Source organism: Caretta caretta, chromosome 8, assembly GCF_965140235.1.
Source record: "Caretta caretta isolate rCarCar2 chromosome 8, rCarCar1.hap1, whole genome shotgun sequence".
In the NCBI taxonomy this organism is placed as follows: domain Eukaryota; kingdom Metazoa; phylum Chordata; order Testudines; family Cheloniidae; genus Caretta; species Caretta caretta.
Window position 1 is genome coordinate 67,361,045 of NC_134213.1, and position 12,152 is coordinate 67,373,196.

At 39.0% G+C, this 12,152-nt stretch overlaps 1 protein-coding gene across 3 annotated transcripts in view; it reads left to right on the forward strand.

The window, feature by feature from the left end:
• Positions 1–12,152, forward strand: part of VAV3 (vav guanine nucleotide exchange factor 3) — a 264,162-nt gene that overhangs the window by 99,754 nt on the left and 152,256 nt on the right. The window lies entirely within an intron of this gene.

Genomic DNA, 12,152 nt, shown 5'->3' on the forward strand with positions numbered 1-12,152 from the left:
CGGGAATAGATCTAGAACAGCATAGTTATGTTGTAATAATGTAGTACCCAGTGAAATACAAACTGAATCAAAAGAGCTCTGTTTCTGCCTTTTCAGTTTTCTTTCTCTTTTCCCCTTCCTCCTCCTCATTTGCTTTTTTCTTTTTTCTCTCCCTTTTATCTAGGGTTGCCAACTTTGGTTGGAGGTATTCCTGGAGATTTCATCACACGATATAATCTTTAATTAAAGATTAATCTTTAATTCCTGGAGACTCCCCGTCAATCCTGGTCAATCAATCTTCTCTCCCTTGTTTCCTCTCTCTTCCTCCCTTGCACTTGGCTCCCTCCACTTCACCCCAGTAAGAAAGACCAGAATATTTCTTCCTGTGTCTAATAGGCTTTTATATAATTCAGCATTGGGGATGACATTGGGGATGCCTTAGTCAGGTTTTGGCATCAATCCGTTCCTGAAGTGAATATTGTTGGATGTGTGCAATACAAGAGATTTCAATTCTGATGGAAACAGAAGTGGGGAAAAAAGTCAATATTTGTTAAAATAAAAAGGGAAAATCTGTTAACTAAAGGATTTTTTGGTCAAGCTTGTAAAAGCATATTACAAACAGTGTAGAGTAAACACATACATACCAGTTGTTGACAGTGTCTTTGAAGTCTTGGCACAGGACCGTTTCAATGATATTATTTAGCATTCATTGATTCGTAGACCTGCTTTATTCTTTAACACTTCTGTTGTTTTTTATGTTTGAAATTAAATATGCAGCAATGAGTAGCATGAATCTGGGAAGTTTTAATTGCTTATTAACATGCTTCCCTCCCCCCCAAAACAGTTGTGAATATAAAAATCTAATCTCCTCAAGCTGTTTCCACACTTCCTGACCACATGTTAAAAGTATAATTGAATGACTGACACATATTTAGGTATTGCTCCCTAGTTAAATAAGACCATTATCATCATCATAAATAATTCTTATTAGCACAGTTTATAGAAATAGAAAATGTTCTCTTTTGCAAACTATATTTAATACATTGTACCTCAAAGGGTTTCACATACAGTTGATATTTCGTTTGAGCGAATGATGTATTTAGCAGTTTGATAGCAGTATATTTTCCCAGTGCTACCTCGAAGATAAATGGTTGTGTAAATTGACTCCTGGGGAAAGATGATGTGGCCTGAAATCCATGCAGCTTGAAGTCCTCTGTTCATCCACAGACCATGTATAGGACAGAGAGCAGCAGTCCAATCTTTTCTACACCACCCTATCAATGAACCTCAACTCAAAGCCCTGGAGTCAAGTTTTCATGTCAATTCAGTGTTAGGCCTCTCTGCTGAGACTGCCAACAGCGAGGCCAATTAATACTGATTGTGGTGGATTTATTTCTTATTTGGACGCAGTGTACTGGACTGAGACCCAGCTGCATTTCACTGAACTACTAGTAATGACTTTCAATCACTGGTAACATGAGCCAGGGCCAGCAACCTTAGATGAAGATTTTGTGTCCAACCTCCTGAGACAGTCAATCCTCTCCCTCATGTCTTGCATTTCACAGAAACAGAAAATTATTGCACTTACCCATAAAATTTATATTATGCTAAGAAATGGTCTTCTACAAAATGTCACTATGTATAACGTGTTTCAGAATAGCAGCCGTGTTAGTCTGTATTTGCAAAAAGAAAGGGAGTACTAGTGGCACCTTAGAGACTAACCAATTTATTTGAGCATAAGCTTTCGTGAGCTACAGCTTACTTCATTGGATGCATCCGATGAAGTGAGCTGTAGCTCACGAAAGCTTATGCTCAAATAAATTTTTTATGTATAACGTGTGTGTGTAATTTTGATTTGCTTATATTGTATTTACCACAGTATGACTATTTAAATATACATTTACATTAGGCATTCAAAATATCCATCTACACTTGAAATGAAAACGCAACTGGAATAGTCTCCTATCTGAAGCACATTTTGTAAAGGATGGGGTAGCAATATTAGAATTCTATCTTACTTTACTTTTCCGTGTTCAGAAATTGCCTTTGTAAGTTTGATCTGCCCTAACACTCACCTGCTGTTGCAGTTCTTAAAATAACAGCAGACACACCAGTTGCCAGGAATTATCACCATGGACTATTTGCACACTGTTGCAATAAAAGACCCTTCTTGTTTATGTCATCAAAACTAACATCCCAAGTAAGGTGTGTTTTTTTTTTTTTTTACTTCTGGGGGAATAAAGCCAGGGGATTTTGTTGCCGCTGTGTAGAGTGATGGAAGAATTGTGCTAGAATGGATGTGAAGAATGTTTATGGAAAAAAAAATCTAAAACCCACCAATGATGATAACCAAAATCCATAATCAAATAAATGGAGTGCGGGAGTGAGAGGGGGAGGAATTCAGAGAGGATGGCATCTATGTATCAAGTCACAAGGTAGTGTGCTTGTGTTCTTCCGCTAATTTCACTACATGAGTCACACTAGAAAGAGCTAGAGATGTCACATGATCAATTTCTAGTATATTTTGTTTTAAAATATGACGTGCACAAATTCCAATGTTTAAGTTCAAAATGGTATCAAAATGAGAGAAGGATTTTCTTTTGCGCCTGTATGGCTTTTGCTTGTATTAAAACACTTTCATGTTTCAATATTACTAGGAATGAGTTTGGTTCAGTGGTCTTACAGAACCAAACAGTGGTGTATAGAACAGATGATGTGAGTTAAAAACAGCAATAATTCAAAATCTACTACTCTGCATTTCCTGGTCTCTCCTGCTTTTTTGTTGTTGTTGTTGTCATTGGACTGTACACTCTTCTGGGAATTGTCTGTCTTTAATTTTCATGTCATATGCAGCATGTCTCCGTGTAAAACAAAATACTGATGCTGAAATACTGATCGCACAGCCATTGTCTTTTGAAGGTAAGAAATTACCCTTTATTTGTCTAGCGTCAGCTTCCAGCCATATGCTCATGGACAGTACAGTGCTCTGTGTTTATTACAACAGTACTTAAAGTAAGATTGCCCTTTTTTAAACAATATCTAAACAACCTTAGGGCATTGTAAAGATTCAGAAGATCTGCATAAGTGTTAAAACCACAAAAGCAGACAGGAAACTGCTGTAAAAACTCCCCTCCCCCACTGCTTTCTTTTTTAAACGTCTCAGCCTTTTGGACAGAAAAAGAACTCTAGAGATCAGCAAGGGTATACTGCTTCATGCAGTTTGGATTATCTGAGTCTCATACAAGTATCTAGGGAAGCTTTTGTACTTTAAAACTTGCAATTTTAATCCTGTCACTTGAAAATGGAAATAGATGTTAAGCACAACTTCGTTAATGAGTAAAAATATATATATATTTTTCACAACTGGATACTGATTTATTAATGGTTTACTCATAGTGTGTTTAATTTAGTCCTGTTCTGTTAAAATTATAGCAGAATACTGTGTTGTGCATTTTTCAGCTTTTTCGTAATTCTCATGGTGACTGTAGCCTTCCCAAGATAGCTTGAATCCAGCTAGTGCAGGTAACAATAACAGTAAAGACACTGCAGTGCAAGGCTTCAGCATGGATGGTATAAGCCCAAAATGCACCCTGGGTATGTATGTCGCTCACTAGTTCATTCTGCATTTCATACTGTGTTGTCTTCACTACCATCTTGGGGTGGGCTTATGCTGTGTAGACATATCCCTAGAGTGGATGTTAAGTTCCAGGGTGAAAGGTTTAAGTTTGGAGAAAAATGCTGCTTCTCTATGCAAGATGTCATTGAAGAGATTGTTGGAGAAAACAGATGCCAGACGAGACTTCTCCAAGTCAATGCATATGTTGTCCAGGCTGAATAAAAGATGTCATAAATCATAGAGTCCTTTTTATTTTCTTTTACATCCTTCCCGGCCCAATGTTAGAGTACAGGGTGAAAACCAGTCTCTTCCATTCCTCTCTGTCATTTGCTGTATGGTATTTGTTGGGATTGACTGTTCAGCCATCTCTGTTAGGGCGGTTCTTAAGGCTGCTCTTGGCCTCCCTCGTTTCCTCATACTAGTTGGTTTCCACTTGACAGCTTCGTCTAATTATGGTGGAAACGAGCTGCTGGTCAGTGATTTCTCTGATCTCTTCATTGTTAATGAAGTCTTTGTAACCAATACCCAGAATCTTTTGTAGGCCTTTATTTTCAAGGGTGTCTAGTTTTCTGTTTTGATGTTTTAGTCGCTGTCCAGCTCTCGCAGTCATATGCTGGCACTGAGATTGTGTTTGAATTGAAAATTCTCACTTTTTTGTTTCGGGGTTGTATGTCTTTGATTTCCCTACGTTGCTGAGTTTAGTAAATGCTGAGTGTGCCTTTCCTATTCTTGATGTCACTTTCTTTTTGAGATCTCTGTTAGGTTAATATGGTGCTGCCCAGGTAGATGAACTGTTCTACGTAGAGATTTTTGCCTTCTAACGTGATGTTACTGCTTGACATCTGGGTTTCAGAGATGTTTGTTTTAGCATAGCTAATTTTGAGCCCTACTTAGCCTGCTATTTTTGCCAGGTTGTCTGTCTTTGTTTGTAACTTTTCGGGGGTGTTGCTCAATAGTGCAGTATCATCAATAAAGTCTACATCTTCTAAGCATTTGCCATCTACTCATGCTGTCTCTGGTGTTTGTGCTGCTAATACACTTCTTTGTTATCCAGCCTATGGCAGAGCTAAATAGTGGAGATAAAATGCGGCCCTAATTCATTCCAGTGTTCGCACTGAATCACTCTATTGTCCAATTGTCCACACTTATATAGCACTTTGCATATCTGTACATGGCCGTGGTTATATTGATAACTTATCTGGGATCTGTAGGACTGAAGAATATTCCAGAACGTACATCTATGGAGGCTGTCAAATGCCTTTTGAAAATCAGTTAAATTGATGAAGAGGGGAGCGTGCCATTCTCTACATTTTTCTATGGTGGAATCCTTCTATCATAATGTAATCATTATCGGGGGGAAAAAAAAGAGAGGTGATCTTACTGATTGTAATGAACTGGAGGGGAGTACCCTTTGTAGGGAAAGCCTTTTGAGGGGAAAGTGGTGATACTACACAGGATGAAAGAGGCAGTGGAAGAAGCTTAGAGAAGAACAGGCTGGATTCAGGTCCAAGAGATCCTGTGTAGATCAGATATACACATTAAGGACCATGTGTTAGAAGAATGAAGAACTTTCCCTGTATTAATTCTGAAATATTGCTCAGTTTGAGAAATCCTCTATCTCGATGGATGTGTCAGTTTCTCTGAAGGATCCTTGCAAATTAAAGCTGGAGTCAGATTTTTTGAAAGAACCACAAGAATCTTGTTCAGTCATAGCTCTGCCATCGCCATTTGTGTCAAGGCGTTAGACATCTGGCTTGTATCTAATATCATGGGCATCTGGCTTGTATCTAATATCATGGGCAGGTCTTTCTCAGTCACAGAAGCCAGGACTCAGTGTTCAGTTAATGATTTTTTCTGCCATGCCCCTGTGGGCTGGCCACACTATTTTCTTTCCTTACTAGCAGTCTTATGCATAGAGAAGTTGGCTGCCCATTGTTCTCCAGGTATGTCTCAGGCAGAAGACAGTGAGGCGAGGGAGAATGGATATAGTTGAGTGGAGATCTGAGGCTGTATGTGAAGGAGCAGAGGCTTCAAAACCATACTAAATGAGGCAGAGCTATATGTTCCTGATGAAATGGCTAGCAACCCACTACGAACTGGTGGTCATTTATGGAGAAAGTGTACAAGTTTAAGACGAAAATCCTCCTCTATTTTGTTGCTATCAGAGCTCAACACCTGGTGCTCATGTATTGTTTTTATTTGAATGAGTTAAAACATACCATGAATCTGTAAACAGTTTTAATTACAACTTTTTTTCTTTAATAGTTTGTTCAAAAGTGATTGGAATTTCTTTAAAGGAAGCAGTTAATAAAGAAGGGAATGTGCATAATCTACTTATATTCCATTAGTCTTTTTAACTAAAGAGTAAATAGGAACAAAACAAAACTAGAGAAATCAAAAAGAGATTGTAAGGTGAGGAGCAAATGAAGTGATATGAAGGAAGTACAGACAGTATTAGAAACTGTTGTATGTTTGAAACAATGCTAAAAAAATGTTTGTGTGCCACATGAGGCAATATTTCTAGTAGTTAAGAGCCGGAGCCTGAGAATCAGGACTGCTGGAGTCTATTCCTAGATTTGCTAGTAACTTATTGTCTGGGGTTCCTGATTTAATCTCTGTACATCTTCGTATACCCATGTAGAATTCAAGTGCCATTAATCATGTTATTTGACACTATTAGTTTTGCATGGTTGGTCTTCCACAATTTGCATTTATTTATGTATTTAAGAGCTGTCCTTGCACCAAAGTGAGGATCTGGTATCATGCTTGCTATTTTTTTCTTTTTAAAAAGATTTTTACCCAGATCCACATATCTTCTGTGTTTGTTTTTTCAAAGAGCCCTTGTCCCTTTCCTCTTCCCTAAAGAGTTGTGGTTGGATTGAAAGTAGGTTGAATTGGCACAGTATGCGAAGTCTTACATTATCAGGGAAGACAGATGGAGAGAAAAGTTTTCAGCATAAGTTAACAGCCGCCTTTGCTGACATAATGTGCTCTTCACATCAGCAGCTGGGTAGTCACTATGGAGTTATTTGGCTACATGTCATTTTTCACATCTGTCAGCTGAATTAGAGATTCAAATGTAAAAGTAACACATCCTGGAGAGAACTATGGGTCCAAAAGTCAACAAATGGTGTACAATAAGACATGCATATATTTTTTCCCCATCTGTGTCAGATAAAATGTTGACCCTGTATTGTTCATGATTTGTAAAAGGAAACTCCAGCCTTCTTCCTCAGAGCAGCAGTCATAAATTTGAAAAGATAACAATTGTTTCTCAGCATGAATCAACTGAGAATGTATAAGTAGTGCAATTTGGCATTATCTTTTAAAGCTGCATGCTCCTTAGATGTGCAAAATGGGAACATTTCTCTTACTTTTTTCCCCAACACCTTAGGTGAGTGAACACGACAGAATGGAGATGTGAGATTGAGTGGTCGCTTGCATGTTATCTGCATAAAGTGCATAGGAGGTCCTCAGACACTAGGGGGGATGAGAGTTGCGTAAGTAGCTCGATCTATAGCATGTAAACATCTTTGTTTCCTCACAGACATTTGATTTGTCCGTTTTATTTTAGTTATTCCAGTGTATCAGGCTTCTGACTAAATCTCTAAACATAAAAGTATACATCCAAATAATCTCCTCTCATCAAACACTTATTTTGCTCAAACCACTGAACATCCCTAAGAACCTCCCTCCCACCATATAAAAGCAACAAACTCTACCTTTAGCCCACTTGCTCCCTTTCAAACTCCCCCGCCCCCAGGAAAAGCCTAGGAAAACAGAATGTAATGTGTGCCCTAAAAATTAACACATCTGGGCTGAAGGAGAGGAAAAATTTCCAGAGTTGAAGGCTGTTCAGTGAAACCATTTTGCTGGTTTAAACCAGAAAGCTGTTTCCTGAAGTACTTCATCTGATTTCAATTACATGAAGAGAAAGGTGGTAGTTTTGGTAATCAGGACCTAAATCATTTAGAACCATGGTTATATTTTTTACCTATAAAGTGTTGATTGTAGAGCAAGCAGAAGTATAATACGTTCCTTATCTAAAACATTGATTGCATATTAAACAGGTGGGTTTGCTACCTGAAGTTTGAATGGTCTTAGTGCATAGTCCCATGAGGAATCCATGCATGAGGTGACTAAGGCATGGGTAATTGTTGTGAGGTTTGTAAGTAAAGAACACTACACCCTTGCCAAGCACTGATGGGGAAAGTTTGCTCCTGGCTGGGTAACAGAGAACAGGTATGCTTGCTCAGTTGAAGGAGCACATAGCATCTGTGCCATTTTTTTCTGGTGCAGGCATCATTCATTACCTTGGTTTTAGTTGTCTGACGGCCAACCTGATGACTCTCACCCATGCGCTGATCTTGGCCTGACACTGGATAAGTCGTTCAACTGCATTGATTGGATCTGATGGAACTGAGATGTAGATCTGGGTTTTAATTACATAGTGGAGTCATTGCTATACCCTGTGACATCTTCAAATACTGTATAAATGGTCTGGGCAGGGTGACAGACTAGAGGTCTGTGTGAGAGTGTTACCCAGGGCAGACAGTTACCTAGTACTAACCTCTGGAAACAAAACAAAAACCCATCCAAAAACACAGGGCACTACAAGAGGAAGTATCAAAAAGAGATGAATGTATCAGAGGCTGGCATCACTGTTCCAATCTCAGACAGGAATTGAGGCAGTGGATGGGGTGTGTTGCACACCTACTGCCTGTCTGAAGATTGTGGCAAGTAGGAGTGTCTTTCCAGTGCCCTTGGAGTTCACTGCACGAATCCCAAGTTATTCAAGTTTTATGTGTGATGGAAGCGGTGAAATTACTTATAAAATAGGGGAACATGCATATTTACCTTTTATCTTCTCCTGAATCCAATGGCTAAAGAGGTTTTTCTCAAAAATTTAAAAAATTAAAAGCCAAACAAACCTAACCCAAAAATTTGGGCAAAGACTATGATGTTTCAGAAAGAGTAAAAATATGTTTGTAATGGAAATGTTTTACAATGTTAACTATAGCAGTCGCTACTGAAATGGCTTTATCTAATCTATCTATCTATCTATCTATCTATCTATCTATCTATCTATCTATCTATCTATCTATCTCCTTCTCTCCCTCCCTCCCTCTGCTGATTAAATTAATTTTAGGGGAAAGAATTAAGGGTCAGGGCTTCAAAAAGCTCAGCTTGTAATCTGGCCATAAATTACATAATGGTTGTTGCAGGGTGCTGGGTGTTTGTGAAAATCTCATGCTTATTTAAGTGCCTAAATAGGAGCCACGCTACTTTGAAAATCTGACCCAGGCTGTTCGTTCCTACTTGTTACAGAATAACTGTACTTTTAGTTAAAGCTATTAAGCTGTCAATGCATTAGACAACTTGCAGTTTATGAAATTACCACAAACATTTAATTTATTATATAGATAAAATACAGTATTTATTACAAACATGGGTCCAATCCAGAAAACAACCCTGAGTGCATAGTGCTTATTATCATGTCTAGTTATATTGACCTCTGTGGGCCTAATCAGCATAGTAAACACAGATCTGTAGTGTTTGCTGGATTGGGCCCAAAGGTTACAGTCAACAAAAGCATTTAATTGCTGAGATGCTGTAAATAGTAAATGAACACAGATTAATTGTTATATACTCTTCATGTGTGGCCAGGTGCTTCAGTGTATTTAAACTGTTGCCTGTTTAAAGGATGAATGTAGATTCAGTATTACATTGCAATATGATTTATCTTTATAGTTGTCTTCTTAAATATCAATGGGAAAGGCTTTTAAGAAGACAGGACTTGTAGTGCAGGACTTGAAGTGCAGGACTTGTAGGTTGACTATGTTGTTAAAAATACACCACCATCAACACAACAACACCCACATTTGCTGTATCATAGCACAGTTAAACTAGGAGAAATCTCCATGGCTGGAGAGAGATGAAAGAGTCACCCTACAGTACTGTTGCTATAACTACACATAGGAATAGTCAATGTGACTTACTGAGGAATATTGCTGCAGGAAGTTACAAAATAAACATTTCAACAGAGGATACAGATGTGCATACACAAACGGCTAACAAATGAATGGCTTCTTAACCCTTAATGCACAACTGTTTAGCACGTGTATCCAAGTTGTTGCAGTTTTTGGTGTGAATCAGGTGAAGCAATAATAAATACTAACTCCCAAAAAACCTATAGTTAGAGAACTTCATGAAGTAAAAGTTAATGCTTCGTTCAAACCCATTCACTCTGCCAAGTATGCTTGAAATATATGAATCAGGAAGACATCTCCCACGGGGGAGCAGTCCAGGATACACTTTCTTTTGGAGTGTCCTGTGTTTGAATTTCATGCCCTATTTTGCATAAACTCATGCACTGAAAAACAGTCTTGGGTGTTATGCTCTAGAAATGAGAGTTTGGCTTTGATGTGACAATGTGCTTCTGAAGAGGTACATAACCTCATTCTCAAACATTCAGAGTTGCTGTAAAGGAAATGTAGAAATAGCATACCAGAAGAACTTCCTCTTCATTTGTTTGACTGTCTCTCTCCCTGAAGGCTCCCATGTTCTGCTAGAAAAGTGTCAGAGGGGGGTTTTTCTCTTGTGTAGTGAGCTGTAGTAAACTGAGCCTAATTAAATCTTTTCATACACAAATATTGAAGTGTTTAAAAAAATCAGATCTAGATTGTGCATTTGTGAATCAACCCTGAATAAGGGGCAGTTTGTAGCTGCACTGTCCCCAGAGGGGTCCCATGCGTCATTGTGCCTCCCCAGTTACACTGGATGAATAATTTGTTATAGCCTTTTTAAGGGTATAACTTACTTCTTCCCCGCACCTCCCGCAGTCAACCGGCGCAGAGTTATGACTCTGCTTTCTCCTGGCCTACTCTCCATGCACCTGTCTCTGAGGGGAGCAAAGTCCCATGCACTCCTGTTGTTGTTCATTAGCGTTGCGGTAGTGCTGTAGCCCCAGTCCTAGATCAGAGCCCTGTTGTGTCGAGCATTGTGCCCACACAGGACAAAAAGATGGTCCCTGCCCTGAAGAGCTTACAGTCTAAGTTAGCACCTAAAGCTAAAATCCAGCTAAATCCAGTTGTGCAGTGTAGCCTATTGTGAGTATGATTTGCTGCGAGGAAGTATTACAGTCCCCTTCTGGAGAAGAAGGCTGGGAACCCAAAAAGATTCCTTCATTCCAATAAAAACAGAATATTCAGTTCCTCTGAAAAATAAGAATGAAGGACGGAGATAATATGAAAAGTGTGAAATACAATGTAATGGGCATTAAAGAGAGGGCACATTATAATCCATGAGTACAGAGCCTCTTCTAAGATGTATTGCAGCTTCCTGCACAGCACATTGAATAACCTACTGTCATATGAAATATTGTAAAATCAGAAAATGTTGTGTGTGTATAGCAAGTACTTCTAACGAGCTAGTTGGAGACGTTCTGATGAAAAAATTCTCACTGGAATTTGCAGATTTGTCTAAAGTGAAATGTTTCACAGAGGTGGTATGATTTCAGCAAAGCTCTGATAGGAGCCACATCCCAGGCAAGTGCCCTGAGCTATAGAGTTAGTGTTTTGTTTCTCTCTCACTGCCTCATGTTGAAGCTCTTCTACTTCGTTGGGTCTGAGAGAGAGAGAGACTGACTCTTTAGCCTGATTTTCACAGCTCTACCTGCTTTGGAGCAGGAATTGGAACCTGGGTCTCCCACATCTCAGGTGAGTGCCCTAACCACTGACAGTTGGCTATTCTCGAGTGGGTGTCTCCCTTTGACCTGAGAAACCTTCTTGACTGAAGCTTAATTGAAGCCAATGTTTCCATGAAAAGCTTTGGCGTCAATGAATAATCATTTTCTGATGAAAGAAGTTTTGTTGAACATTTCCCAACCAGCCATACTTACTAGCTATGGAGTTTTTTTTATCTGCAGTGTGTGCAGTGGGTTGATAACTACTGTGTGTTTTTAGCGCATTGTTTTCCTCTCTAAATATTGCATTGTTGTTCTGTTGAGGGTGATAAGGTCTTAATTTGCAGTTTTATCAGCAGGCTGCTATACTAATTGTTTGTGGAGGATTATTTCCAACCAACGCCACATTTATAGAATGTGGCATTCCTAGAAATATGTTCAATATATTTCCTCTGATATGCAAGGCTTAGCTTAATATGGACTAGACAATCAGCCAAATTCAGTCCTGGTGTAACTGGGTGCTGCTCTTATGGCTTCAGTGGAGTTGCAGGCATTTACATTGGGTCTCCTTTGACTCAATTTTTCTGGACAACAGTAATTGCTAGCCTTACAGTCAACAGTCAGTGCTCAAAGTGGGACAACTTATGAGTGACACAGAGCAAATCTTAACTGGTGGGCAGACCACAAGGTGGCCTTATATTGCAGATGACTGCAGAATAATTCCACACATACTATCAAATTAACTCTCCCTCTTTCCCCTGTATTCTTCTTTCTTGATGTATGTTCTTGAGCACCCTCCTTAAAATGAAACTCTAAGAATTTTTTCATTTTCTAGAGATGAGCTGGGACTTGCTTCTTGTAGGCTGCCAACTT